This window comes from Dioscorea cayenensis, chromosome 17 (assembly GCF_009730915.1).
Source record: "Dioscorea cayenensis subsp. rotundata cultivar TDr96_F1 chromosome 17, TDr96_F1_v2_PseudoChromosome.rev07_lg8_w22 25.fasta, whole genome shotgun sequence".
Taxonomy (NCBI): domain Eukaryota; kingdom Viridiplantae; phylum Streptophyta; class Magnoliopsida; order Dioscoreales; family Dioscoreaceae; genus Dioscorea; species Dioscorea cayenensis.
In genome coordinates this window covers 7,265,871-7,293,604 of record NC_052487.1, presented here as the reverse complement: position 1 = coordinate 7,293,604, position 27,734 = coordinate 7,265,871, and the positions used below count along the sequence as shown (strand labels likewise).

At 37.9% G+C, this 27,734-nt stretch overlaps 1 pseudogene; it reads left to right on the top strand.

Annotated features, from left to right (window-relative positions):
• Positions 1–107: 107 nt before the first annotated feature.
• Positions 108–19,546, top strand: LOC120281079 (annotated as a pseudogene).
• The last annotated feature ends 8,188 nt before the right edge of the window (positions 19,547–27,734 follow it).

The window sequence follows — 27,734 nt, the reverse complement described above, 5'->3', positions numbered from 1 at the left end:
TGTTAACGAAATCCACGACCCGGTGGAACCGGCTCCCGAGATTACGGCATCAAAGACGGACACAATCCCTGAAGAACAAGAACAAGCTAAGGATTTGTCTCCCGATGATGCTGCTGCTGCGGGCTACTACCGAGAAGATAGTTGATTCCGTGGCCGTGGCCGTGGCCGATCGCATCGCATCAAAGCAGACACAATCCCACAACAACAAAAAACCATGTAAGGATGTGTTCGCGGTTGATGCTGCCGCCGCCGTCCCCCGCATCGGGCCGTACACAATCCCACAACAAGAACAACCACGTAAGGATGTGTCCGCGGTTGATGTTGTCGCCGTCGTCCCCCGCATCGAAGGAAGATGCGGCTGGTGCTGAACACCTTCAAGGCACATCGACAGTGCTCCATGAAGACCCCGACCGATCAACGCGAGAAATGATCAAGGCCAATCAACAATCGACAAGACGGCTTTCAGCAAGTCTTCGTTCAAGAAGAAAAAAATGGGTTGGTCAATCTCGCTTAACAAGTATGAGCAGGAGTTGATGAGGATCTTCCTTAATTGCCGTATGGATAGGTAAGTTTAAAAGTTTTTTTATGATAGTGTTTAACATTTGTTTATAGTGTTTAACTTTCTATTGATATTGTTTAAATGTTTATATGTTATCGCTTAAGTTTTCTAGTTAACGCTTAATTATTTATAATATCATTTGAACATTGCTAATATCATTTAACTATTTAGAATATGGGCTAATTATATCTCGTTATCGCTTAATCTCAAAGACTGCCGTGTGGAAGAATGACGCTGCCAGCACCACACCGGGCCAATTTATACACTCGCTGAGGGGAAGGAGATGGTCACAGATGATGTGATGGACGCTTTTGTATGTATAATACAAAAGTCACTGAGCAAAGTGCCATATCCCTACAAGAAGCGCGCTCCATCATAAGACCGCTAGCCCTGCTTATGTCAAAGCACGACGACGCATACGAGACAACTATGGCTATGATCGGAGATGTCGTGCGCAGCTTTGCATGAAGTTCAAATTGTCATCCTCCCGATCATAATGAATGGCCACTTCCATGTCGCCGTCCCTCGACAATGACAAACAAGAATACGTGCATTATTCTTCATGCGCTGGGTACTAAAAAAAGACGCTTCGGACATGGTAAGTTCTTTAATTATTCCGACCGATAGTGTTTGTTATTTAATTCGGGATGTTAATCTCAACTCTGCATATCTCGACACTGAATCTATTCGACACTACCGTCGATATGGAGTTCGCGAGTCGGCGACCGCAGTACCCACTCGCATTTGACACCCGAAACCCCACTAAGAAAAACAAGGAAGCGCCGATTGCGCCTGCCTATGTCATGCGGTTTATCGAGCAATTACTTTGGGGGTGAGAAGCTACGGCCACCGCAGCATGCACGTCCCTTACCCCGAGATTAAAGTATGTTACCCGTGATACTTAAGGAGGGGAGGGCACATGGCTCCATGAGAAAGTGGGGGTCGTCCAGCTGGGTTAAATTTTTGTTTTCTCGTAAGAGGACTTGTATTCAATTCATTGTTTTCATTTTTTTTCGTCGAACATGACTTGTACATGTCAATGTAAATTTTTGTTTGATTTTCAATTGTAAAGCATGTTAAATTCCATCTCGGGCCATTTTCAATTGTATAGTGTGATTGTTTACATTTCAGCTTTACTTTATTTAACTTTACCATATATCGCTTAAATATCGCTTGAAAATAGCTTAAAATTACAGTGTTCTCTGCTTAACATAACAATGTCTCTGCTTAAATAACTCGATAACACCGTGAAGAATAAGAGTTTAAATATATGAAAAAAATTGGCAAATCAATTCAAATTGTTTTTTTCTTTAGAAGTCGACTTTATTTACAATGCCTAGTCGGCGATAGCTTTCATTACAAGATCTACGATTGTGACCGAATCCATGGCGTGTGATTGTTTACATTTCATTTTTAATTATTTAACTTTTACCATATATTGTTTAAATATCGCTTTGAAACATTTAAAAATTACAGTGTTCCCTGCTTAATGTAACACTCGCCTCGCTTAAAAAAATGGATAACACTCGTGAAGAATAAGAGTTTAAATATGAAAAAAATTGGCAAATCAATTCAAATTGTTTCTCTTTAGAAGTCACCTTTATTTACAATGCCTAGTCGGCGATAGCTTTCATTACAAGATCTCACGATCATGATCGGATCCATGGCAGCTGCCGCAATGTAACTCATGGACATCAAACTCTTGCGACTCGATCCTCTTTCTTCTAGGACGCCCAGTCGCCTTCTCGTCACAAAGTGGTCGCAAACGAAGTTCACGATTTCCGCCTCAAGGCCCTCGCCATCGCCTGGGTATGGGGAATATAGCTTCCTTATACGCCAGCTTTGTAATTGTCGACGCTGAAGTAGCCGCTAATAAATCGATGAACGCTAGTGTCTCGCTCGCATTATCGCAGCAGCAAGCGTGTTTGCAAGGGATACCATAAACTTGCCACATTCGACATGAACAAGTTCCGATGGCAAGATCCACAGTAGTTGTCAGACTCGGGTCGATCACTTCAGAACGATCATCGAGCACAACGACTCAACACGAAGATTTCGGCTATCCTCAACAATTATCTCTACCTTCGAATGTATGTCCGGGCATAAGTAGGTCTCCCATTTGTTTGCTTGCTCACGCCGGGCTACATAACATGCGCATCAACTTGTACCTACAAATAACGTTAAACAAAGATAGTGATGGTTAAATAATTCGTGAACCTTTTTAAACATTATCGTAAAAAGGTTAAACGATAAGATCAATATCTAATGTCGGAGAAGTCTAATTAAACAAAGATAAAAAAACATTTTTAAAGGGTAACACTGAAAATGTTAAGTGTAAATCAAAATTGCAGACCTTATGGAGTCGACCATTTTCGCCACCGGTAAATGACGAGCTTCTTTTGATCCAAGCATCGAACGACTCCGCGACATTTGAATACATCTCACCCCAACGATCACCTCCCGAATGTATAATTCGACCAATGTGCCATATCCGATTTATTAATCAACCAGATGATGAGCTTTCGGGTGATGTGGCCTCGCAGCTCATTCACTGGTATCATCGAAATCTTTAGCCGTGGATGCCCACGCAATGCGGAAGCATATCGACCAAGACTCATCCCTTCAATGCCTTCCCAAGTCCGACATTGGCTTTCATAAAATTGGCCTCCAAAATGTCGAAGACAAGATGCATGTGGCGAAGAAGGGAAGACTCGCAATTGCGCTTACAAGGCCCTTCGACTGTCTCGACACGAAGGTAATTATCTCATGATAATCTCCTTCCTCGTGATAAAGCATCGCCTAACTTAGATATGAACCAAGTCCAATTGGCATCGGGTCTCGCTGTCGACTATACCGAAGGCGACGGGAAAAACCATTGTTTCCATCTTTCCCCGTGGCACCCAAAGAGTGTACCCCGATATTTTTCCAAGGAGGTGGGTACCATCGAGAAACAGAGCAGCGGCCTCGCAAGCCCTCTTGAATCCCACAATACACGCTACCGAAAAGAAAAAGAACGCACGCCTAAAAACGATCTCCGCCTCTTTCCACGATCGCAACGCTGCCGGATTTGTCTCACCCACCTTATCCACATACCAAAGCAAACAATGTAGCTGGAGATGTCACCGCCATCGAGGACCACCCGGCATGCTCTTTTCCCCAACCAAGCCTCGCTTGTATGGTATGTGGACACCATGTTCCCGCAACATGTCCTTCCTCGAATGTCGATGGCCTTGCATACAGGGGCTCGGTCCTCGAGCTTCCCGAATCACTCGTGGCGCTAACCCATTTTTTTGGACGCTTTGGATGTGACGCCAACCTATGCCACCACCGCAAGTGTGCGACGGGTTGATTGTCTTGATTCCGAAAGTATTTTTTTATTATACTCTTTTGATACATGAAGGCGCCTAACGACAACCATCGGCAGCAAGATTCCACACCACCCGATGTTTTCTCGCTCTTTATGAATTTGAAGTCAAAAATTCCGCTTTGATTGCATGATTTCAAGTACGTCCCTCGAAAATGTTCCACACCATCAAAACGTTGTCCAATATCCAACGATAGCACTTCAGAATGGTCTGACGAGGATGGAAGACATCCCACACCGTCCGGGTCACCATGGGATTGAATCGGGAGCACTCGCAGAATCAAATTCCCCGCCAACACTTCACCAAATGAAAAAGATCAATATATTAGTCGAGAATATAATATTTAAGGGATAATGCCAATATTTAAACGTTAAATTAAATACTTAAACTGCTACCAATTAACATAAATGACTAGTACAATATGTTAAGCAAAGAATCGACATATTTAAACAATAATGAACCCATACAACTCGATCAAATAAAAAGAGAAGGAACTTACAACGAGTAGAACTCGCTTTTCATTAGGATTCCGCAATGGCACATCTGTCTGCTCCTCGACAACAAGATCAACTACACCGCGATTTGAAGATGGAGTGCACGTGACACATTCGCCGGAAGTCAACATCGTTTTCTATTGACAAACCGCTTTTATATCCATCCGGTGTGATAAACTTCACCCTCGACAAGGAAAACTTCGAGACCCCATCGCTCACATATCTCGCCTAACACCAACTCCCAAGAAGTCTCGAGCCGTGAACATCAAGACTCTTCCCTCCCCGCTGAATCTAGTAATACCGCAAAAAATTCTCCATAATATACCGCCGAAAACCAAATCGCATTTAACCAAATGAAATGAAGAACAAAAAAAGAAGACGTAAGAAGAAGAAAAAGAAGATGTAAACAACAAACAACAATGATAGGGCAAACAAAAAAAGTGCACAGCTAGATGTACATGGAGGATAGACTAGACGTGATGTGATGTGATTGGGCGGTATTTTTTTCCCTCCATCCCTAAGGGCAAAAAGGGAAATATATGTCAATGTCACGAGTAAGACATATTGTCATCGTCGAATGAAAGTTCTCACCTCAACATGAGTCTCTGCTTAAACGTCTGCTTTTTTTTATGTTTAAACAGTATACATATAGTGTTTAAAATAACGGATTACTTTTTTTAACTAAAGTCTATATAATGTAAATAATATGTAAAACGTTTAAACATCTTTTATGTATGTGATTAAACACCGTTGTCATTGTTTAAAGAGTAAATCGATTATCAGTATAACTCGCTTTGTATTGTTTACAATGCCGCTCTTTTGTTATGTCTCTGCTTAAATTTGAAAAATACAAATCTCGATAACATTCTTATTCAATATTAACTTATTTTTGTCCTGCTTTAAATTTCATTTTTACAGCTTTAACATTTTCTTATGAAGTATCAACGTAATTACAATGAAATGTACTTAAAATACGAATCTCTGATAAAAATACATTTAATACAATACAATACAACATTCATTTTATTATTAAATATCAGCGTAATTACAGATGACCATCACTTAAAATACAAATCTCTGATAAAAATAGAATGTAAGACAATACAAAAATTCTCTGTTTAAGCTTCAAACTCTCCGTTTAACGCACGACGTAACCATCACTGGACAGTCATTGCTTTTATAGATCAAGTACATCGGTGAATCACGGTGTCCACAACACTCAGCATCACCTGCACTCACATTTTTTTATCGATCAAGTTCTTTTAAAGGATATGTGATGAACCTTCTTCCCGTAATCATCCGCAATCAACTCAGAGTGAAACTTTTTTTTCGACCCAAGGCTAAACGCACTTCCGCCATTGCTACCCGTAGAGTAGAGCAAGAAGACTGAGCATTTCGACTTGGGCAAGAAAAAAAGAAAGTTTTCACCCACAGTCGCTTAGGGATGACAAGAGGAAAAACAATCATGACACATCCTCGTGAAAAAGTTTATGATCTAAAAAAATGTGGTTTGAATGGTGTGAATGTCGTGAACACCAAATGTTCGACTCGACAGGATGATCATCACATAAGAAGAAGAGGAAGAGGAAGAGGAAGAGGAGTGGTTGCGCCAGTAGAGTATGTTCAACGAAATGGTTCTTCCTTCCCATTTATATCAGCGATACCCAACAACCGCTGCCGCTCGCTTCCGATTTTTATGTGCGACTGCATGGAAACACTTGGGTAACCGAAGTGCATTAATTACGCTGAGACCACCGCCACCATCGCATTGTATATTTTAAGCTGATAAAAAAATACAGCTTTAAACGATAAAAGAAAAACATTTAAACATAGAAGCCAATATTTAACCAATAATGTATATATGTAAATCTAAAGTTCAATATTTAAACAATACTAACAAGTATATACACAATGCCCACTTCCCAAGAATGATTCATCAGCACGATCTCAGCGATCGGACCGAAGCGTGGTAATGGCTACAACACAACTTATGGACCGGAAGAGTGGCAATGGCGACAAAGACAAAAAAACTCTCCATAATTTAATCGAAAAGTGCTAAAAATTGAGTACACCAAATGAGAAGAAGAAAAAGAAGAACAAGAATAAGAACAAGAACAAGAAGAACAAGATATGAGCACCTCTAAACTTTGTTTGAGAAAAAGCAAGCGGAGGCATTGAAAAAATATGCATAAAGTTCTGACACGATGTGATCGAGCGCCATTTTTTTCCTCCTTTTGCAAGGGCAAAAAAGGAATTTCATATCATGGACCCACTTCAACTTACCGGCGGGGGGTTAAAGGGAATGTAAAATATAACGGAGGGCTGTCCGGGGTGTGCAAAAGTTGGAGGGGGTTTTTGGGAAGTTTTGAAAATTACGAGGGGTGAACAGTAATTTTCCCTAAAATAAACTATATTTTAAATCAATACTATAAATAAATTTTAAACAAACAAAAGGATAAAATAGTCATTTTCATACAAATTTAAATTTTATAAAAAAAGAATGGGCGAGCAAAATCAGATAATTGTTTTTATAGAGGTGGTTATTAAAAATCGTCTCCATTATATGCTATAATGTTTTTTTAAATAAATTACAACCGGTTTTAAAAGCCTCCACAAATTAAAAAAACATCTCTCTCCATTCACACACACTCTCACTCACTCACTCACTCACTCACTCTCTCTCTCTCTCTCTCTCTTTCTAGGGTTTCAGGTGATTTTAATTTCCAGATATTTCCAGATATGCTTTGCTAATTTTCATGGCATTTCTTGCTTTAGATCGTTATCAATTAGATCTTTGCTGATTTTTTTCTTATGATTTCTTGAAATTTTTACAGTAATTTTAGCTTGTTGAATCGATTGTTTTATCAATTCGCGCGAGCTCTGCTAATATGATTTCTTGCGATTTTTACTGTAATTCTAGCCAGCTTTATATCATTGTCATCTCATCTGGGGCTGCTGATCATCGTTCTATGGATCATTAGCTAGATTGAAATTAATTGTTTCTCAAGTGCTCTCTCTGCTGTGACTGCTGCGATGATGTGCTTCCTTGCTATCTGATTTGCAGGAAGAGCTAGCGGCATATATAGCCCACAGAGAGTTAGAGATGCTAATTTCTCTTTGTTTTTCAGTATTAACATTGTAATCTGCCATTTTTTTTCATTAGATCCACAAGCTTCTAGCATTTACTGATAATATTAATGTCATTTTTATACTGTAATTCTGTTTGTTTTCAGGTTTTTCATTAGATCTTTCAGTGCATATAACATCATTCATTGAAATTAAAATGCAGCAAGAGATGATGACAATTAATCTCTTAGGCCATATTATTTTTTTATGCCATAAATAATTATGATTTTTATTTATAATTTTGCTTGTTATTGTGCTTTATTAATCTTCGATTTATTATCATCAATGTTATTATTTTGTTGACTTTTGTTGAAAAGACTCGGAGGGTCAATCTTATCTTTTTTGAGTAACTTTTAATGAATAACACTTGATGGTCTAGCTAGCATCATTTTCTAGATTAGTTACATTATTAACATCAGTCATCAGCCTCGAGATGATTGGACGCAGACAAGCACCTCTTACTCTTGTCAGCATCTTCTTAGTCTAAGTTTCATTTTAATTCTCTTGCTAATTTTAATAAAATTTCCTTTTCTATTAGACAAGTGTGGAAGTGCATTAGACCACAGCCTATGGCATAGCTTGGTCTTACAACTTGTGGGCAAAAGTTGACATAATGGTTGGGGGATATCCTTCCTTGTACATCGTTTTTCTCCTTTAGTTCACCACCTACCCACTTGGCTGCTTGATTTTGCCTATTATATATCAGTTATTTGGGTCAACAATTGGTAGTGCAGCATAAGCAACACCTTGTCCAAAGTTTAAGTTTGTGGTTTGAGTTTCATCAAAATGTTGTCAAAAAGAAAAAGAGAAAGATTGTTATCCTCAAAAATAAATTTACCTGCCTTTGATCGAATAATCTATTGACGTGAAGGTAATAACTGGATTGAGGTAAAAGTTATGAAATTAGCACAAGCTAATCAATGCAGAATATGAAGAATTAAAAAAAAAGCAGAAACATTCTCACATCACAGCTGTTTGCTCAACCCTTGCTAAATTATGACTTGCGTTGCTTCAGGCCTGTTTGTAACCAATGAATTTTCTAATACCACAATTTGGATGGTTGTAGAATGTATACATTAACCTCCAATTTGAATTTGTTCCCTGTATTTTAGCATGTCAAATGTTTTCTAGTTTATCAGGATTGAATTTCCTTCTTTTGTTTCCTTCCATTGTATAATGTTTTCTAGTCTATCAGCTGTTTGCTTAACAAGTAATGTTTATTTCATTTTTCATGCTTTCTTATATGTGCGTGCGTGCGTGTGTGTGTGTGTGTGTGAATGTGTGTGTCTCAGGAGTCATCTGTTAGTTTTTATATATTTATTCTGGAATACTCAGGTTTCTTGCTTAATTATGTTCTCATACAGATATTCTTGTATGGTGGATATTCAAAAGAGGTTGCAACAGATAAAAGTGGCTTTGAGAAAGGAATTGTTCATTCAGATATGTGGTCTCTTGATCCTCGGTCTTGGGAGTGGAACAAGGTGTTTTTTACTGCAGGACTGTTTTGCTTATTCATCTATTAAGTTATTCTTGTGGTCTGTGTTCTCAAACGTTTGCAGAAATTTAAATTAACATAAATAAATTATATGTTTAGAGCTTGCTATTAGAGCTGCTCATCATAATATTGGATCTAAACACTGAATCATCTATTTAGAAACTAGAACAAATAGCAATAAGATAAAAGATTCCGAAGGAAGGTAGACTTGCCTTGATCCATTAAAGTTAATAATTAAATGACTTTGCAATTTGACCTACTAACTTAACTAATTACATGGGTCAAGAAAATCATAATTAAATGCTTGTTCAAGTAAACGTTGCCCATTTGATGGTTTGGTTGAGTGGCCAAATGCCTAAACCTGATCAGCATCTAAATCCATTTATGCCTTGCTCAAACGTACTCACTTTTTGTCAAGTCAAGCATACATAAAAATGAAGATTCTATGTTGTTGCACTAGATATTGTCATAATTTTATTTCCAGCCCCATATATTTTTTTCCTAGTAATGAGGTGACTCCTGATACTGGTTTAAGTGAGGTATCAGAATTGTCACTGAGATACACATTGTTGTTGACTGTTTTAGCTATACTGGTTTTTTTCCTATGAAGTTCATATGTTTTGGGGGAATTACCTTCATGTAACAACATAGGATGTAGACGTTTAGAAAATGTTAATGTAAGGGATCATCCATGCCATCTAACATTTTTAATTCTCAGCAAATTTGATGTTTATTCAAAAGGAAAAATATTAGAAGCAGCTGTTATACCCATATTCATCTCTTTTGGATGATTCCTTATGAGCTATCATTAGTTTTGTGGATATTGTTCTTTACAAATAGATCATATGGTCTTTTTTTTACTAATAATTACAGTTCTCGTTTTGATCGCCTTTTTCATCTTTGTTTTTCTGCTTTTATTGTTATTATATTGTTATAAAACACTTTTTTATTGTCTACATAGGTTAAGAAAAGTGGGATGCCTCCTAGCCCACGTGCTGGGTTCTCTATGTGTGTGCACAAGAAGCGGGCAGTGCTCTTTGGTGGTGTGGTAGGCATGGAGGTTGGAGGTTAGTTTTCTTTATGTATTATATGTTTTCAGTAATATTATTGTATTGTTTCAATCATCTGACTTATCATATTCATCTTTCAAATAATTTGTTATAGTATTTCACAGACTCTAGATGTGGGCTTTGACTTCATTATTTTGGTATACTGTTTTTTATTTTTCTTTATGTGTTTGTTTCATGCAGGTGACGTTCTAATGAGCTTGTTCATGAATGAGCTATATGGTTTCCAATTAGATTGTCATCGTTGGGGATCCATGAAACTTCCCAGAAGATCACCAAACTGTCCAAATGTAATCCTTTTCTCCATTACTTTCTTTTTTCCGACACTTGTCCGATCGTAGATAACATCCTGCTCATTTTTCCCCTAAATTTCGATGGCGATTGACATCCAATCTTTAAGGACATTCCTGTAATCATTCGAGGATGAGATCTAGAATTTTTGTTTTCGAAAAACAAATGCTGGAAATTTTGGCTGCATATTGTGAGATCTCACTTTGAGATCAAACCTAGTGTATTTAATCTTTATGCTCTTTTGTTAACAGATGAATTTGATGATTCACTTCGCTGTGTTTCACTAGATTTCATTGCAGTATGCTCGTATGCATTGGAGATGGAATTGAAATTAGTTGTTTCTCAGTTTGTTATTCTCTAAGTTTGTCAAGTGATTGTTAGCATAAAAGAATAAGAAGAATAATTTTATATGGTTTCACTTGTAGTTGCCAAAAAGTCATCCATGTTTGATGACCCAACCGTGGAAATACAAGAACTATCAGCCATAATAAAGAATGACATCACTGCACTCAATATTTCGATGTCAGATTTGCAAGTCCTCCAGAACACAGAATTAGCTGATATGAATAGCTCAAAGGACAGAGTGGTCCATGCCACGACTATATGTGATAACTTGAAGAGCAGACTAATAGGAGCTACAAAGCAGTTTAAGTATGTCTTATCGGCAAGGACAGAGGTTGTCCATTCTGAAACTTTCTACCTAAAAATATTAGACTTTCTTATTAATATGCTGTCCAACTTCTTGCTTTGTAGAACCTCAAAGCTCATGAAAACAGGAAGCAAATTTTCTCTACAAATGCATCAAGAGAGAACCCACTCATGCATCAACCCAAAACTGTCAGTGAGCCACCTCCTTTGTCAAATGCGGCAACTTCCCTGCCATCCTCAGTGTATGTTCACAACTGTAAATTGATCTGTAGTTCATAAACCTGGGCATATATGTATCAGAAGGTAATAGTCGTATGTTTCCCTGTGCTGTCTTCTTTTTGGTATGGTTATATGCTTTTATGCAAATATGACAAGCTCTGTTTGTTGTTTGATGTGTTATGTGATCCGGTTAATCTCTGGTTAAATTTGAATGACCCTTTACAAAATAATTATTGAATAATTAGCTTATATTTGAATGGCCCTTTCCTGATTTTCAACTTCTATTTAAGGTAGCATGCATTTAAATTTTAAAATTTTTAATTTCTCTATGCTTTGTACTTACCTTTTTTTTATCATGGATTTTATGATGTTTTTGTTATTTTGATACTATAATGTTGACCATACAGTGTGGATCTTAAGACCATTTGATTATGGTATTTGAAGGAAGTTTCCTTTTTCTTTTATATGTATTTTTTTAAGTCTTTGAATGATAGATGTTTTTGTTAGTTGATAGCAGCAACCTCATTATCTAAGTAACCGTATTTCATTTTTTTCTACAGCACACCAGCACACCCGTGAATGGCCTTCAGTGAGGAAACCAGCTGAGGTATGCTCTTACCATTGCTTTTGCGCCACCTCTTGTTTTAAATATTGCGGGACAGAGATAACCTTTGAATGATTGCCTTTGTATTAAGGATATCGTTTGAGATTTAAGTTTAAGGATCTTGAATGTGTTTTTTTGAAATGGCCGGAGGTATGGGATCATTTGCTATAATTTCTCATAGATAATCTTTTATGAGAAAAATGCAAGTTTGTGAATGAAAAGCAAATGACAGAACTACCCTTCAACAGTGAACATCATATCGTTCTAGAATCAATTGTCATTCTCTCACATCTCAAAATTTTTTAAGCTACTCCCAACACTTCAACTCTTTTTAATTAGTTGACTATGGCATGACCTATGTCTATCTACCACTGATCAGATCATAGTATCATGCACCAACAAATCCAAACCTTTTAAATATTCAAGCATTTGCCTTGTGAAAACAGCAGCCTGGTCACTTTGTTCATCGGTTTTACTCGTAAACTTTTTCGGGTGTATGTTGCAAGTTGGCCCCGGCTAGCCTCCTTCAAGATGTGTTTCGTCTGTGTGAGTGAAGATTTATAAGTTGGAATCAGGATGCAAAACCAAAGTTGGACCTTTACTTAACAAGTGAATTCTGTTTGATGACTTGCCACTGCTCCTTTTGCTTTGCTTCTCCCTATGTTAATTGTTGCCTGTTCTGTCGAGCTTATAGGGAAAAGAACATGTCTGAGTTAACTTGAAAGAATGAAAGCAGCAAACAACCTATGTTTAGATATAATAAGCGATCCATTAACTAGTTGTTTGACATTAATGAGTTCTTTTGATATCCATGCAATTAGCTGCTAGATTTGGTCAAGAACAATCAAAATCAATTTACAAGAAATAAAACATGAGACTAGAACATTTGGTCAGCATTTTCAAAAATCCCATTCAAATGTTTCATGATAGTCTTAACTTTTTCTACGCTCATCTCATTGATTATCATTGCTTTTTGATTTCTCATGTGTCAGAATGCCACGCGTGATGCTGTTCAAAATTTTGTTTTCAGAGCATGAAGCTATTTATATATTCCAATAAGTTTATCTGTATGATATAACTGACTTTCAAGTTTGTGCCGGATTAGGAGACGATTAGCTGCAGAAAGCACATCATTGCATCACCCTGAAATGTCCATGATGCAGCAAGTGGTTCCTCGTCAGGAAAAATATACACAAAGTCGTGCAGTTGCTCGTCAAAATGTAGAATCAACTATATCTGAGCTAGGCGGCATCTTTATGCAGTTGGCAACAATGGTTGCTCAGCAGGGGGAGTTGGCTATCAGGTCATCATTCCCTTCAATTATAGCATGGAATGTTTTATCTGATCACATTTATTCCTATTCAGCCAAATATGTTTTTTTATATTTTCTAATCATTATAGTTAAAACTGTTAGAAGAGATTGATGAAGAATGGATCGAAGTCCTCATACATTGAACAACATACATGAGTGACCCTTTGGGTCTACATATAAAACACATAAGTATACATATACGTATATCCATACATATACATGTATATATATATACAATACTATAATACATCTAACACCCCCCCTCAAACTCAAGGCGGATCATGCGTCTTGAGTTTTGGATAACTATGAATAGATGGTGATCACGCGCGTCCGGGCCTTGGTGAAGAAATCGACCACACGGACCTCTGAGGGAAGATAGTGAAGTGACACGACTGCAGGGCAGCGTACATGGCATCGCTGTGAAGTGTGCATCCACACCAATATGTTTGGTCGACTCATGTTTGATCGGATCTCGCAGAGCAATGCAAGGGCTCCAGATCTGTCACGATGAATAGGAATGGGAGATGTGATAGGTACACCAAAGTCCTCAGAGATCGAACGCGACCAAAAGTACCTCCTCGGACGGTGAAGCCAACGCATCGAACCTCAGCCTCAAGCACTAGACTTGGCAATAGTAGGTTGTTTCTTGGTTTTCCAAACAACAAGAGAAGAGCCAAGAAAAAAATACGATGAACTCGAGGCGAGAGACACGATCATCGGAGAAGCGGCCCAAGTAGCATCGGAATAGGCTCGCAGTCGAAGAGTAGACTGACGTGAGTAAAACAGACCACGAGATACAGTGCCACGAAGATATCGTAGTACCCGAATAAGATGAGCATAATGAATGCAGTGGGTGCCGCGAACGAGCGACCGAGAATGTGAATCGCATGAGAAATGTCCGGACGGGTGACGGCTAAGTAAACCAAACCGCCAACCCGGATGTCGATAGCGAGAAGGATCGGATAAGGGAATCCCATCGAGGCACGAAGCGCAAATGTAACTCCATCGGTGCTAGCGACAATCACGGTGTCGGTCAAACCGGAAGCGAGCAAGTAGGTCGTGAGTATAACGCTGCTGAGAGAGACGGTACCTATCAAGATGAGAAGTAATCTCGATACCCAAAAAGTAACGAAGCGGACCTAAATCAGTCATCAAGAAGGTCTCACATAACTACGCTTCACAAAGGTAATGTGAGCGAGTCATCACCGGTAAGGATCATATCATCGACATATAGAAGAAGAATGGTCTATCCACGAGGAGGAAGAGTGAATGAAGACTCGCGGGTCATGTATGCTCGGGGTGAAACCAAGCGACCTCAACCATCAGATCTTGAACCGCTCAAACCAGGCCCGTGGAGCCTGTTTGAGACCATAAAGAGCGCGACGAAGATGACAAACAGATCCCGAAGGCACCCGAAGGCCGGGAGGAGGAGTCATGTAAACCTCCTCCTTCAAGTCCCCATGAAGAAAGGCGTTCTTCACATCAAGCTGATGAAGAACCCAACCACGAGCAATGACAGACAGAACCAAAGTGCGCGCGATGTGCATATGAGCTCATCGGGGCAAAAGTCTCCTCATAATCACGACCATACTCCTGCTGAAAGCCACGAGCAACCAAACGCGCTTTATAGCGCTCAAGAGACCCGTCAGAACGAGTCTTCACACGGTAGATCCAACGACAGGTGATGGGAACGGCATGAGGAGGAAGAGGAACGAGATCCCACGTATGAGTCCGAGTCAAAGCATCAAGCTCCTCTGCCATGGCAGTCCGCCACTCAGGTAATCGAACTGCTTCCCGGTAGGTACCTGGCTCAAAGACATCTGAAACACTGGTGCTAGTAGAAGCATAACGGACAGAGGGATGTAAAGTAGAGCGATCACGTAAAGAATAAGTGTGAGAGTGTACCTCAGGAGCTGGATCGATAGTAGGAGAGGTGTCAGAGATGACCGGATCGAGATGGAGGTTCTCGCAGGATTCGACGGTGGTATGTGAAGCGAACAGTGGGTGCGAGCGAGAGGAAGCAAGGGAGGAGGGGAAGATACTACAGGAGACTCAACAGATAAAGGAGAGGAAGACACAACAGGAGACTCAACAGATAAAGGAGGAGAGGGATCAAGAGAGGAGTGAGAAAGAAACTCGGCAGGAGGGTTGTATGATGGAGAAGAGGAAGACATAGGAGGAGTATGCTCAATCGAAGGGTTAGGAAAAAGGAAAAGATAAAAGAAATGAGGGAGATGGGGACTCGAGTGGAAGAAGGAGAAGCATAGAAAGGTGTGGACTCATCAAACGTGACATCACGGGAGATGCGAATACGACGAGTGACGGGATCATAACAACGATAACCTTTATGCTCTAGGCTATATCCTAGAAAAAACACAAGTAATCGATCGGGCGCTAGCTTTTGTTCTCCCGAGGTGATAGCAAAACGAAGCAAAGGACAACCAAAAACACGAAGATGATCATAACGAGGAGGTACCCCATAAAGACACTCACCGACTACGACCATTAAGGTAAGAGGGAGGGTTGTAGGTTAATGAGATAAACAAAGAAGGTCATGGCCTTTACCGCCTCAAAAATGAGGGGGAAGAAATGCACCTAGAAGAAGAGCACGTGTCGTCTCTAAGATGTGACGATGCTTACGTTCAGCGACCCCGTTCTGAGGATGAGCCCCAGGACAAGATAACTGAGGCAGTGTGCCTTCAGAAGTCAGAAAGGCACGAAAGGCGTGAGAGGTGTACTCACCGCCAGAGTCAGACCGGAAGGTCTTAATAGAGGCAGAGAACTGGGTGTGGATCATAGCAGAAAAAGAGCGATAAATAGACAGTAATTGGCTACGGTGAGGCATAAGATAAAGCCAAGTGAATCGAGTGTAGTCATCTATAAAAAGAACATAATAGCGATGACCTCCTTTAGAGACAAAGGGAGCGGGACCCCAAACATCAGAGTGAATAAGTTCGAAAGGAGCAGTAGTCTGCGACACACTCAAGGGATAAGGACGTTGGAGTTGCTTACCAAGTTTACAGCCAAGACAGACGACATCAGAAGGAGGAGAGACAGCTCCTAAAACGCCATGACGAACAAGGGACGACATACGAGACGGACATAAGTGACCAAGTCGATGATGCCACTTATGATGAGACTGAACGGCAGTATAACAGTGATGACCGGATTCAGGTGAAGATGGAAGACGAAGGGAATCCAACGCATAAACCCCATTTTGACGATGGCCAGTTCCTATCACCGTCCCACTGCGATCCTGCACACGACAAGAGGTACGGTCAAAGATAACCTGACAATCATGATCAGTAAGCTGGCTAACAGATATAAGATTCATGGATAAACGAGGAACATGAGAGCCCAAGGAATTGAGAAATCACCTGGAAGAGAAATGACCAGAGAGGAAAGCAGGGAAGAAGTGTGCCATCAGCAGGTGCGAACACGGGTTACGTGAGAGGGTAAATGGGAATGGTGCAGATAAGTGGCATCAGGGGTCATGTGAAGAGAGGCACCAGAGTCAAGAAGCCGAGAGGGACGAAACTACCAGGCGGATGGAGCAACTCGGGCGGGAACGAGCATTACCAATAGAGGGGGAGAAATCCGTCAAATATGATTGCTGGAGCCAGAACATCGCCAACAAGCTGGCGATCGACGGGAGATAAAGAAAGCGGGAGAGGTCTTGACGAGAATGTGTCGGGGAGCGGGAGGCGTAGGAAGAAGAGGTGGAGTAGCACGATTGAAACCATAAGGATTCACCATAAAATATAGATATATATTACTATATAGAATAGTGCTGTCTGTCGATAAATAATGCACTGATTTTAATACATATATTTATATTGTAGGCCCATGTTGTCTTCTTTGGTTTGTAGAGATGCTTCAAGGTAGGGTGGGCCGCAGCATATCAGAACAAAGTCTTTGTGGTGGGTCCAAATCGAATTGTCTCGTTGTGTTTGGAAGAAAGGTGTAAGTGGTTGTGGGTCCAGCTGATTTGGATATTTGTGTTTGGAAGAAGAATGCAAGTGTCTTGTTCTTTTGGAAAAGAGAATTCAAATTTTGAAAGAATATCTCAGGGAAGTAACTGTAGCGCCAAGCAAAGGGAAGAGGAAGCTGCGCGACAAGTGCACGGTGAAGATGAACAACGCTATGGGTGGCGTGTGGCGGCGATGTGCGAGCGCAGGCACCCAGGCGTGACGGCGGTGCGGTGATGCTTCTTTGGATAAGGTTTTTAACAAGGAAATAGAAGTGGAAAAAGCTTGGTTGTGAAGATAAAGATGGCCAGTAGGCGAGGCGTACTACAATGTGAAGGTCGGGCGAGGTCGTGGGATGCGACGAGCGGCTCAAAGGGAGAACCAAACTCGAGGTGGTTTTTGAATGAATGAAAGTGACGGTTTACGGAAAGTTGTTGGCCGGGTGATGGAGAAGAAGATTGCCCAAGTAGATGGCCGGAGATTGAGAGAGGACCAGGGCGGTGTTGGCAATGGAAAAAGGAGGAGACCAGACAAGTGAAAGAGAGAGAGCGGTGGGGCGCTCGGGAGAGAGAGAGAGAAGGGTGGCGGTGGTGGGTCGGCGGTGCGTGATGCGGCGGCCGGAAGAACCTAGGCGTCGATACCATGTTAGAAGAGATTGATGAAGAATGGATCAAGTCCTCATACATTGAACAACATACATGAGTGACCCTTTGGGTCTACATATAGAACACATAAGTATACATATACGTATATCCATACATATACATGTATATATATACAATACTATAATACATCTAACAAAAACATCATTCAATAAGGTGGTCAAATTTTTTTAAGGATAAAGTTAAACAAATTGACGTGTTTAATTTTGGATGATTCTTAAATGCATCTGTTTTTGAGCGTATGAACATCTTATCTCTGCAACAGCTTTGATGGTCAATGAATAGAAAGGAGAAATCCGAACATTCATAGCCACAAAACTATATTCCACTATTAGTAGTATAACTGTATTTCTCTTTTCTGCTATGGATTCCGTTATTTAAGTTTAATAAGCTTGCTATTTGTCATATTTTGTTTTATAATTTCATATATCTTAGTAGGTTTCTTACACCATACTTCATTATAAAAGTTAAATCTTACCTGCTTTGGAGTTGGGACCTATATGCAATTTTTGTCAATATCATCGTTATGGACTCTCCATTGGAAAGTTATGTGAGCTTTGTTAAAAAGAAAAAAGTTTCTGTAAGCAAATCCATATTACAGTGTCATTTTCTTTTCTTAGGTTGCACATATACCTGAAATAGCAATTTAACATATACTACATGCAGCCATGCAGGATTGATGATAACATGAATGATTCATTGACTAACGTAGAGGGTGCACGCAGAGTGCTTTGCTAAAACATCCGACTCAGATATCATCAAACAGGTGGCTTTTAATTAAAATATTCGCTATTCTGATACTCTTCTTCTTGGTTTTTGTCTTTTCTGTGCTGTGATATATAGGCAGAAAAGTTTTTCTTTGCTATTACTCATGTACAGAGTAACAGAATATTTTATTTTCCGTTACTTGATTTTGCCCGTATTTTTTTGTGCTGTTTGACTCATTCATTTTGTATTTGTAACTTTCGTCTTCCTCCCATATTTTGAGTTACTCTGTATATGCACTTGGAGCATCACTACTTTTGAATTTACACCGGTCAAAAGAAATTCTTGAAGCTGGTACACGATTGGGTTTCTGTATATAAGTATGGGCCCTGGGTGGAGAATATCATTGTATTTGATTCCCCTGAAAACTTTGTACTAGTTCACAGTTCATGTTGAGCTTTTTTTTGTCATCTTTTTAATTCTCACATGCTTGAACTTAACTTTGGCTAGAAAATGGAACGAGTTTTTTCATTGAGAAAGGAGATGCATGAGATGACAGTTATTGTAGACATAATTCACAGATAAGATTCGATATCATCATAGTCACTTCTACTACTTGGTGCTTAAAATATGTGCACTCAAATTTGTTGAAAGATTATTGTCTCTTTCACATAAGAAGATACCTTACTTACCCTGTAATTGGCATGCGCATACACACATGTAGATCATCATATGATAGAAAATAGCATGGGTGTTTGCACAAGTTTATTTAGTTCTTTAAGATTAAGCCATTTACTCATTTCTCGAGCCAAATCCATCGTCCCTTGTGACCTGCACCAGTTGCCATTAAAGTTGTCTAAATGTGACATGCTGCTATCACTTATTAGGAGTGTTTCCACATCCCAAAAGCGTATTTCCAGGCAAAACATCCTAGAGAAATCTGGTTTCTATTAAGATGAAGATTACAGCTATCTAACCTTTACCCTGTTGTAGACTATATAAGCTTCTTTTGCCTAATTACTTCAGCTTCACCGTGCATTATGCATCACATTTCTTTTTTTTTTGAGGAAGAAGAGCGGGCGAACCCACTAGAGACCCCTGCAGGCGTGCACAAGTCCCTCGTGGAACAAGTGGGGACGGGTCATGCTCACGTGGCACTGGAACCACCCGTACACAACCACTATTCATAACTCCCGGAAATGTCGCTCAGTGAGAATCGAACTCTCACCACTCGGTGAGAGCTCTATTGGCGACCCATGTACCAATAGACCCGAAGGTCGTTGGCCATATTTTTTTATTTTTGCTAGAAAGAGTATCAATACTGTTGTACTTGTTAATATCACGGGACTACCGTTTTCTAAGAACTTACCACTGTGGCCTTGAGAATGATAATCAGCATGCAACAATTCACTATTCTATTGATCCTTATGGACTCCAAGTTCCAGATGGACCAATAAAATAGTCTCGGTTTGGTAGTGTGAGGATATATTATTGGTTTGCGTCAAATTTATAATTGCATTTGCTGCTTCACAGCATTCCTGCCGTTCATTATGCATTGGACAAAAACAAGTCTCAATTACTATTGTTTCATCGTCCGAGTGCTCTAAACCACTTGATCCTCCTATGCTACTTTTGTTATTTGGCTTCAAAAATGAAGCTGGACTTTCAACTATATAGACAATACCATCAGGGCGAACAATATAATATTAATAAGTATGAACTAATAACAACAATTTGTTAATTAAATTGGTCCTCATATGCTACGTTTGTTATTTGGCATCACAAATTTTCTAATGCTATATATCCAATTTTTTTTTTATTTATAAAAGATTGGAATTTTTTTTATATGTTTTTGCAGATTTTGGAGAATTCATGGTTAAAGATCGAGAGGGTTAAAGATGAAGAGGATACGGCAAGTTTTTTATTTTGTGTAATTAACCTAAAAAAATATTTTGTAATTAAAGTAAATAAATAATGTAAAACTCTTTACATTTTATTATTAATCAAAATACATTGCATTTTAACTCATAACTTATCAATAAAAGTTAATGAAATTGAATTTAGGATATTTTTAAATATATTTAAATATTTATGTTTTTGATTTACAGATTAAAAATTTTTATTTATTATTAGTAGAAAAATAAATTAAAATTAATGAATTTAGAGGTGGTTATAACTACCTCTAAAAGTATGAACATGTATTAATAGCTATAGAGGTAGTTATAAGCACATGAAAATTTAGTAGCTATAGAGGCGGTTATAACCACCTCTAAAACTATTGAGGGTAATATAAATTTTGTAGTTATAGAGGCGTGACAATACCGAATATGCATGTAAACCGCAAGTGCACTGGTGTCGAAGTAATAAATCTAAGGTGAGTGGGTATCGTATCCACAGGGAATAGTGAATAGAAACACAACAATTGCTATCTAACTATGATGAGAATAAATCGATGGTACGATGAATGAGATTGATATAAAAAGAGATAAAAGAAATAAGAGAGAGAGAGAGGCATAATAATTGAGAGGAAAAAGGCAATCGATGTAAATGGGGTACTCGGATATTGTTCCGCTTAGGATTACTGCTTCAAGTGCAAAACCAACTATTATGTCTCCTAACTAATGCATTAATGAGTTGTGGAGATCCTAAGATACATGATCCCAAATCTAAGGTCAACTATGACTAACTCTACCCTATGTCCCGGCGGAGAAATCGATCAGCCTCAACACCTCACAATGTGTAAAGTTGTAAGACACTCTAGGGATTCCAAGTGAAAAATCCTATTCCTTTATGTAGACCTAACCCTTTGGTCCAGGTGAAAGGTCCCTAGTCACAATTAAGCCCTAGGTGCTAAAATCACTTCAATGCTTCACTCCGTTGCCTTTGCAACTAAGCTCCAGCGGAAGGTCATCCCTTAGCCCATTCACTCTACTATGACTGCAAAGAACTCTTGGAACGTGGAGGTAGGATAAATCACATTGGAGGGGAAAGAGGACGCTCCACTACCTCTCGATTCACCCTCTCGACCATCTCCAAACTTGCAATGTCTAACCCTCATGGTGTGTCACTCACTCACAAAGGTTACCAAGATAAACTCTCAACCCTAGTATCACTCTAAGGGAGTATTCATTCAATCAAGTATTCAAGATTGAAACTTAATTAAAACATCAATTAAGGAAAGTATAATAAAAGGTTTAATGAAACAATCACATCCTAGGGTTCACAAATCCAAGTACCCATTATGGGGTTTAGCTCTCCATGGAGCTAGTTACAATCATCAATGAAATCGAATGTAAAAACAAGTAATCCATAGAAAAACCCCCTCAGTGTTCGTGTCGATGGTCTTGTGGAGTGGCCTCGTTCTCTCCAAAGGTCCCCTAGTCAAGCCTAAGGCACACCTCGCCGAATCGATGCCGACGAAAGCTCCCCCAATAACCTTCTTCCAAATGGAGCGTGGTGTCGAAGCCAGAGAACCACTCCAAAAGCCTTACCAAAACCCCTCTAAACCCCAGCCGCAGCCCTCTCTCAAGTTGGGGAAAGAATGGAGAAAAGAATGCTGAAATCGGGCTTTAATAAGGCTGGAATCGGGCCTCCACACGGGCCTGTAGATGTTTCACACGCCCCTGTGGAATTTCCACACGCCCGTGTGGATTCTCTGGAATTCTGATTTTCGGCCGGCTGTGAACAGTAACTACTACAGTAAATTGATACAATGATTTGCTACACTAACTTGTTGCAGTACCCCCACCAAAAACACTCCCGAATCCACTTTTCATCGAGGCAACATAAACGGGCACACGTTTATGCTGTAGATTGCGTCGCTTTTTCAATAAACGGGTTCATTGGTGAAGATCTTGCTATCATTACACAAGTTGGGATACGCAAATGTGACTGCCTTCGTGCCCCTCCAACACATTGTAATGGCTTAAATACATGGTGGTTGGCACACATTCACGTATCTTAGAGCCGTACTTGTGTCTTCGCGTTTATTGCTTCCAAGATTCCACCAAATAGTGCGTTCACGATTTATTTTTGGCTTTTTTTCTTAATACTTAGCTTCACAACCCTACATGCGCAAAAGAACACAAATACACATGTATTAACGCTTAAACCTGCTAAAAGTAATGCTCATCATAAGGAAAGAGCATTTCACATTCTTATCATACAAGCACTTATCAAGGCGGTTATAATCACCTCTAAGAGGGTAATGAAAACTTAGTAGCTATAGAGGCCGTTATAACCGCATCTACTCTTGTTATTAAAACCGGCTTGATACGAGGTGATTTAGAGGTGGGTGAAAAAACCAACACTACACCCATAGAGACGATCATATCCATCTTTATAGATCTTGAAAACCGCCTCTGAAGCATTTTTTTGGTGTTGGGTTGGTTTTCTTTGAAGGTAAAAGTAAGTAAGTAATTGTTATAATTATTATTAATATAATAATTATTATAATAATTATTATTATTCAAACAATAGCCGTTTCTTCAAACAAGTGTGCAAAGTTCAAAGAATAGGTATTGAATCTTGCATTGAAAATAAATATTCTTAGTTCAGGTTATTAGATTTATAAACTAGCTAGAATTAACATTCAAATAATTTTTTTAAAAAATAATAGGGAAAACGAATGTACCTCAAAACAAAAATTTCAAAGAAGATGAAGACATGGGCCACTAAATATGAGGAGCATGGATTTATTGAAAGGTGAAATTACATCAATACCTTTATTTAAATTTAATATCTAAAAATTGATTATAAAAAGATATTTTAGCCCGGTAAAAAATATTATTAAATATATTATCTAAAACAGAGGAATAAAAAGTAAGTAAAGAGGAAATCGAAAACGGGTAATTATTAAGATGTTATTGTAAAAATTATATACATTTATATTTTAGCCAGGTAGAAAATACTATTAAATATATTATAAAAAATAGAAGAATAAAAAGTACGTAAAGAGGAAATTGAAAGCAAGTAGTTATCAAGATGATATTGTAAAAATTATATTTATTTATATAATTATACACATTAATCAGTTCTATACTATATTTTTCACCTTTTCTCAAAGACGTAGAAAGATAAATAAATAAATAAAGTATACTTGTACCTGTATAATAAAGTAGTGATATTTCATCTCTAACTCAAACGTTAGCTTATTTAAATTTTTAATAAAAAAAAATAAAGCATACTTGCACTTTTTAAAAAAATTATTATGTTGACTTTTGAACAAACTGGTAACAAGTATAACAATATTTGATGGGGCATAAATTAAATTTGTATCCGTCGGTACATACACAGATCATTTATTTTAAAAAGTACATTCAACCGAAGAGGCTTAGTACTCAAACTTGGGTGTCTGAATATATCATGGTCATTAGATAGTTTGCATGCTTTAAAGCTGTAAACAATTGCATATTTTATTAATTATTTAATAGTTTAAAATAAACAACCACTGCTCTAGAGAATAGATTGCTATTTAAATGATAAATAGATTGTTATTTAAATGATAAAGAAGTTGATCTAAGGTCAAATCAATACTGTATTTAGGGTCGATAGGGAGATTTATTAGCAACGTTTGATTATTGAAAATCTTCTAGATGCATACGTAGTAAAATTCTAATTGGCTTATCTAATGTCTGGCAGAATTAATAAATTTTTAGAAGATCATTAAACCATCATATAAAATTAGAATTTTTTTAGAAGTTACAAAAATATTTTATTTAGCCACATAATAATAAAATGTGTATTTAAGATGACTTATCCACCACATTAAAAATTATTTAATTTACATAAAACATAATAAAAATAATTCAATGAATATGAAATATATATCAGAGAGAGGGAGAAATGTACGTGCATTTTGGTATGTTAAATTGTTCAGAGACTCAGAAATTTTATTATATAGTCGACTTTTATATAAAGCTGTCATAATTTGGCTAAATACGGTTATAAAATTTTTTTAACAAATTTCAAGGCATCAATATTTGTTAATTTGTTCTATAGTTTTTATGTGTATGTATCTGTATTTTTAAATTTAAGTATTCATTTGTTATTTTTATCTTTTTTTATTAATATTAAAATAAAGTTGTCCAATCATGTAGGATTCAATTGTGTAGAATTATGAAGTTGACCACGTCAAAAAGATGTACCAAAGAGTGTTTGGGAAGGATATATATATATATATATATATATATATATATATATACTATGTGGATATTGGAACACTATATAAATAGATATGTAGAGAAGGTTATTTGTTCAATTTCTTTGGAGTTAGTAATAAATTTATTAATGTTCACTTGTTCTATACCTAATTGGTAAATGGGTGCAAATGTAAAACTGGTAATAAAAACCATTGACATACAAGTAATTTGAATTTTATTTAAGTGTACATATAAAAAATAAAATAAAAATTAAAAATAACAAGTACATATATTTCATAGTAGAATTTAAAGATATTAATTTTGTTTTAATTTGAATATTAAATTAGTTCATTGATTAATTATTTAATTATATTTCTCTTATTTATCCAAGATCACATCATTGTATCAATTGTATATTTCTCTTATTTAAAGATATATTTAATTATATTAATTTTGTTTTATTAGCAACGTTTGATTATTGAAAATGTTCTAGATGCATACGTAGTAAAATTCTAATTGGCCTATCTAATGTCTGGAAGAATTAATAAATTTTTTTAGAAGATCATTAAACCACCATATAAAATTAGAATTTTTTTAGAAGTTACAAAATATTTTATTTAGCCACATAATAATAAAATGTGTATTTAAGGTGACTTATCCACCACATTAAAAAAAAATTATTTAATTTACATAAAACATAATAAAAATAATTCAATGAATATGAAATATATATCAGAGAGAGGGAGAAATGTACGTGCATTTTGGTATGTTAAATTGTTCAGAGACTAAGAAATTTTATTATATAGTCGACTTTTATATAAAGCTGTCATAATTTGGCTAAATCCGGTTATAATTTTTTTTTAACAAATTTCAAGGCAGCAATATTTGTTAATTTGTTCTATAGTTTTTATGTGTATGTATCTGTATTTTTATATTTAAGTATTCATTTGTTATTTTTATCTTTTTTTATTAATATTAAAATAAAGTTGTCCAATTATGTAGGATTCAATTTTGTAGAATTATGACGTTGACCACGTCAAAAAGATGTACCAAAGAGTGTTTGGGAAGGATATATATATATATATATATATATATACTATGTGGATATTGGAACACTATATAAATAGATATGTAGAGAAGGTTATTTGTTCAATTTCTTTGGAGTTAGTAATAAATTTATTAATGTTCACTTGTTCTATACCTAATTGGTAACTGGGTACAAATGTAAAACTGGTCATAAAAACCATTGACATACAAGTAATTTGAATTTTATTTAAGTGTACATATAAAAAATAAAATAAAAATTAAAAATAACAAGTACATATATTTCATAGTAGAATTTAAAGATATTAATTTTGTTTTAATTTGAATATTAAATTAGTTCATTGATTAATTATTTAATTATATTTCTCTTATTTATCCAAGATCACATCATTGTATAAATGGATGGTATCATTTTGTTAGAACGTTGATAAAATTTGGTAGATAATATAACCCAACTTTTAAGGTCTTTTTTGAGTATAGATTGTGTGATTGGTGTTATTTGTATGACTTCCCCTAATTCAATGATTTTTTTAAACAACAGTTTACTACTCATCACAGTCATTTTTTCATCCAAAATGTAATCGAATGAATTTGCCATATTAAAATTATAAATTATTAAATATAAAATATATTGAGTTATTAAGTTGTTGAAGGATACTAAAATAATTAAAATTTTATTTGGAGAACATTTAAATTATTTGTTATGGACAAAAATAATGGAGTTAGAATGAGCCTCCTCGGGGAGCTGTGGGGCGGCGGCACGTCGTCGGAGAAGCCGGAGAAGGTGTTAAAGCGGTTGGACTCTTCAGGTAGTGCTGCGGACGGGATTGCTAAGAAAGGTCTGACCTTTTCCGAAGTAGTTAGTTCCTCGTCGAAGGAGCATGGTAACTTGAAGGTGGTGTAGGGCGAGGATCAAAAGGGGGCTCAAGTTCGTCTGGGTACTAAGCGTCCTCGTTCGCCTGTTGAACGCTCATGCAGGAGATGCTTCAGGACTACACACAAGACCGCCAAATGCCGTCATCAGGTGGTGTGTCTCCGCTGCTCGGGGGTTGGCCATGTTGCTGCGAACTGTAGGATGGAGCCTCGTCGTAGTCCCAAGAGGAAACGGGTGCATGTGCATACTAAAAACTCGACTGAATGCGTTGATCTTAGCCAGGCAGGGGTACAGAATGAGGCTACTCGCTCACCGCCACGTCCGCATTCCATTGTTCCCTGGCGATCTTCAATGTCCCTACCTATCTCCCCAAAGATCACTGCGGTCAGGGAGGAACTGTCCAAAGTGGCAGTGTTGACGATGATGTCCGGTTATGTCACTGACTCTGCTTTGGAAGAGCTTTTGACGTCGATCATCAACTGTTCTCTCGCTGGAGCTTTAACCCCGGTGAACGACATCACATACTTGATCCCTCTGCTTAATCGGGAGGAGGTGAAAGAGGTTTGTAAACTGGGCGAGGTGTCTTTTACGACTAGGGACGGAAGGTGCTCGGCAAGGATTGCACCATGGTCGGCCGAACTGGGGGCGACAGAGCGAGCGTCTGGGGAGGGCCAGTGGATACGTGTATGGAACTTACCGTTGCATGGCTGGTGTTGGAGTGTAATTCTAGAGGTGATGAAGGCCGTGGGTGAGCTGGTCTCGTTATCGCAGGAATTCAAGACCAACAAAACTTTCATCTCTACTCTAGTTCGCAGGAGAAAGGGGGTGGCTTTACCTGTTGAAATTGATCTCTGTTATAACCAGGGTTTACTATAGATTCCTTTAGCCCATTGCTATAGATTTTCAGCCCAAAACTGTAGCAGCCTGATCCTCAGAGCAAAACCGGGTTCTCAGAGCAACTGTTCCTCGTAGAAGCCCGGGTTTGGTAGAGGTCTCATATCGTAGTAGCACTCGAGTTCTCTTAAAACCTATCTTCTTCTTTTCTTCTTCTTCTTCTTCCCTACTTGGCCGAACCCTTCCCTCTTCCTAAATTCTTTTCCGGCGAGATTTTCCGGTGTATTCTTGTCCTCTTCCTTCCTTCCTCACTCTTGAACTTGGTAA